The following is a 4893-nucleotide window of genomic DNA, read 5'->3' on the forward strand; positions in this document are numbered from 1 at the left end:
CCAACCCCCCCCCCCCCGAGGGCTCAGCACAAATCTCATATCTGATGAGCCCTTTCAGCATAGCATTCAAGAACCAACATATAGGAAGTTAAAGTTTTTTTTTTTATATATACCACTAAGAAATATGCTAATAAAGAAATGAAGAAATCTCAGTTGATTCAGAGGGCCTTCTTCTCCTTCGTTTCCTCCATATCCTCTGTCTTTTATACTTTTCTGTCTCCTCTTCCTCAGGGTTCCCTGAGCTATGAGGGAGGGATTTGATGGAGAAATTCTATTTAGAGCTCTGTGTTCCAAGTTCTCTCTATCTGCACAGTGTCTGACTGGGGGGTATCGGTATTTGTTTCAGTCTGATCCAGCAGGAAGCCTCTCTGATGATGGCTGAATACAACATCGATTTATGAGTCTACAATGATATCACTCAGAAACCATCTCATTGTAACTTTTTTTTATAGTAGTAGTATTTGGTTTTGCTCTAGGTTTCTAGGCTATGCTATCTATCTCTGGATCTTGGTCATCCAAGCAGTATTTGTTATGGGTTCCATCTTGTATGGGCCTTAAGTAAAATCACACACGAATTGATTACTTCCAGAAACATTATGCCATCATTGCCCTGCCATATTTTGCAGGCAGGACAGGTTGTAGACCAACATTTTTGTGGCTGGGTTGGCGTTTTCATTTATCCTTTGATAGCTTGCAGAGTACCTTCCATTACTAAAGACACTAGAATGTGGGGTGAGTGTTTTATGTGAGTAGCAGCTTGAACTCTCCATGTTCAATGAGTTGTCCTCAGCAATGGAGGCTTGCTGTCAGTTTGTGGAGAACAAACAACCTATTGTCTTGGCAACAGCCTGGGTTGTTTGGGGATTTCCATGGGTCCCCTTTGGTCAACAACTCAATTGAATGTAACCAAGTTCTGGTATTGGAAGCTTTATTTATAAATTCACAGAGATGAAGGCAAAAATACAGAGCCAACACATGTCTGCAACAGGTCTTCTGTGTATAGTTTTCAGTTTGGTAATTTTAGGGGACTCCTGAGTATGTGAATGAATGGGTCTGTAATTTTTGTGCCTTCTCGTGGGGTTCTTTTTATTCTATTCATTTGCTTTGTCCAACTTCAATGTTATGGTTTTTGCTTTAGTTAGTTACAGAGAAAGAAAGAAAAAAAGAAAGGAAGGAAGAAAGAAAGGAAAGGAAAAAAGAAAAAAAAACTATTTTTATCAGCTTCAAGTTTCACCTGTCAATATTGTGCAGCCACCAGAAAGATTAATTTCATACATTTGTATACACACACACACACACACACACACACACACACACACGGAAAGATAAATAGACAGACAGATAGATAGATAGATAGATAGATAGATAGATAGTAGATAGATAGAGAACATATTAAGAAAATAACCCTATTTTAAAAAAAACCCAAAATGCTTAAGAATAGACCCAACAATGGAGGACATCTTATTGTGAAAATAATTGAACACTGTATAAAGAAAGAAGATGGAAATACACAAGAGGATAGAAATATGTCCCACATTCATGGATTGAAGAAATTAATATTGTAGAAATGTCCTATTGAGTGACCATTTCAGGGGGAATCATGAATAATGCTTATTTACCCCCAAAGATAGACCATATAAACAAATCTACTTAGTTTAACAAACCAGTGACTTTATTGGAGCTTGCTTATAAAGTGTGAGGAGTTATTTAGCAGATCCAAACAACTCAAAGGAACACCTTAGAATGGCTAACAACTCGTGAAAGCCACATACATCCCTGGAGGTCTCTACATGACTTTCAGGCATTTGTACCAGTCTGAAGCTTTCCTCTATTCTCCCCAGCAGTTGTTACTGCTTATATAGCTCTGGGAATGGGCCTTGTGAATCTTGTTCATTTCAGGAATTCCAGAGACTTATGAGTTTTTTTTTTTACTTCTTGAGTATTACATGGTTAATTTATTCCCCAAATCTAAATGGGTCTCTTTCCAGGATTGAAGGTCTTCTTTGAAAGGCAACATTACCCAATGTGACAATATCACTGAAAGTCATCTACAGGTCAGTAATAGTCGCTTGGAAGAATCCAATTCACTTAGAACCAGGGGAAACAATCTTAAAGCTACAAGGATGCACACAAGATTCCAAAATAAACTAATTCTTAGTAGGATCAAAAAATCTGGTATCAAAATACTCGATTTCAAATTATATTTGGGAGCAATAGTGACAGAAATAACATAGTATTGATACAAAAGTAAAACATGTTACTGGTGTAATAGAGCAAAATTTCCCAAAATACCCACCCCAGAGTTCAACCACCTGATTTTTGACTAAGATGCCAACCCCCCGAAAAACAGAAACAAATACAAACAAACAAACAAAAAACAGAAACAAACAACAAAATCCCCCAAAACAAACAAACAAAAGCCCCATATCTTTTTAAAATGGTTCTGGAAAAAATAGACTTTCAGCTTTTACTTTGTGGTAAAACAATTCAAATGGGTCACAACCCTTAACGTGAGACCCTCGACTTCAACTTGATGAAGATAATGCAGGAAAAACATGTCCAGATATTGACAGGCAGTAAGACAAGAATTGACTAACAGATTTCCACTAAATGGAAGAGCTACATAGCAAAGGAAGCAATAGCCATAAGGAAGAAAGGTTTATAGATGGAGATGGCTTTTACTAGCTTTTTAGCCGTTGATCAGGAGCTCAGTGATAGGAACATATAAGATATTAAAAAATTAATATCAGAAAAATAAATAATCTAATAAATAAATAAATTAGATAATTAAAAAAAACCCAGTAGGAAATGAATGCATGAAAAACATTTAACAGCTTTAGACACCAGGATAATGGCAATCAAATCTACACTGAAATTACATTCGTCCCAGGTGAGAGTTACTATCTTGAGAAAAACAAACAGCAGCATCCTTATGAGACTGCAGCACTGAAGGCATGGGAGTGAGTAGTGGGGATGGTGTGCTTAGAGATAAGTGTAGGAAGGAGAAGACTGAAGGATGGGACAGAACTCTACACATGTCCATATTCCTGGTGTAGAATATGTCAGAAATCAATACGGAGGTTCCTCAAAACTAAAAATTGAACTATAAAGTGATCCAGATATAATGTCTCTTTATATATTAGAAGAAATGAGTATTATCATACAATAAAGAGGCTTGAAAATCCTTGTTTACTGTGATTATTATTCACAATAGCTAAGTTGTACAATCAGCCTAGGTGCCCATCAATGAAAGAATGAATAAAATAAGAAGTGTGACACATATAGAGGTGTATAAATCAAATGATATATGTGTAGAATATATATATATATATATTCAAATGATATATGTGTAGAATATATATATATATTTATAAAGTTTCTGGTATTGTGTTCAACATCATGACCAAAGGAAACTTGGGGAAGAAAAGGTTTATTTCATGTTACAGCACCAAGGTCATAAACTCTGTCAGTGAAGGAAGTCACAGTAGGTAGTCTAGGTGAGAACATGAAGGGAAGGTGAAGCAGAGGCCATGGACGATTGCTGCTTACTGGCTTGCTCTTTCTGCTTTGTTCAGTTTGCTTTGTTATACAATCCAGGACCACCTGTTCAGGGATGGCACTGTTTACAGCGGTGGATCCTTCCACATTAAGTATCAATCAAGAATATGCTCTGCAGGTCTGGTGAGGCTAATCTCATGGGGACATTTTCTCAATGGAGGTTCCTTCTCAGATGACCCATCTTGTGTCAAGTTAACAACAACAGAAAACTAACCAGCACAACAGATGATTGCTATTTACTGACTTTCTCCCCATGCCTTACTCACATTGCTTTTTCAGGCAGCCCAGCATTACCTGGACCAAGGACGTCATTGTCTACAATAGGCTAGGTCCTCCCACATCAATCCTTCTTTGAGAACATGCCCCAAAGACTGGATCAGACAGCTCATTCTGATGGGGGTATATTCTCATTTGAGGTTGTCTTTTCCCAGATGATCCTGGCTTATAAGAAGTTGACAGAAACTAAACAGCTCAACACACATATACCCACACATACACTACAGTCAGACACACACACACTACAGTCAGACACACACAATACAGTCAGACACACACACACACACACACACACACACACACATAGAAAGAGAGAGAGAGATAGATAGATAGAGAGACAGAGAGAGACAGAGAGAAAGGGAGGGGGAACAAAATCATGTTATTTGTAGGGAAGTGGCTATCAGAACGTTAGGAAAATAAGCAATGCTCAGAAAGACAAACCCAATGTGTTTTATGCCATGAGGAAGATCTTGAGAGTGGAAAAGAAGAAAATCAGAAGAATGGCTATTTGGAAGAGTACGAGGACTGGGGAGAGAAGGGACCAAAGGAAGATAATGATGGGATGAATATGATCAGAGTATGTGAAATGCATGCATGAAAATGTCAGCATAAAGCCCACAACATGAAGTCACAACTGAGGTATGCTAGAAAATATTCTCTTGAGTTTCTCTTTTATATAATCAGGCTGGAATGGGAAAGAACAGGTCCAGGCATAATGAGGTATAGATGATGAAATATATAATCAGCATATGTTACCATTCCAGCTATTAAAAGAAGATGTTGAGATGATTTTGTTTTTCTTTGTGAAGAAGAGGGAGATTAAGGCCAGAGGACATTCTGACAGTGCGGAAGCAGCACACGTGAGGATCTCGGTGGGAGAGGTGGCCGTGGTAATAGGAGGCTGTGGGAATGTACTTCCCTTGTGGCTAACACTGAACTTTGGGGCCAGATCCTGGTTACTGTGGCAGGCTGGTGGGTATCTTCACTTAGAAAGGTCTCTAGTGCTAGCTCCCCTTGTGATGAGTCATGAAATCAAGTTTTGTTTAGAAACTGATTGGC

The sequence above is a fragment of the Mus musculus genome, chromosome 13, assembly GCF_000001635.26.
Source record: "Mus musculus strain C57BL/6J chromosome 13, GRCm38.p6 C57BL/6J".
Taxonomy (NCBI): Eukaryota; Metazoa; Chordata; class Mammalia; order Rodentia; family Muridae; genus Mus; species Mus musculus.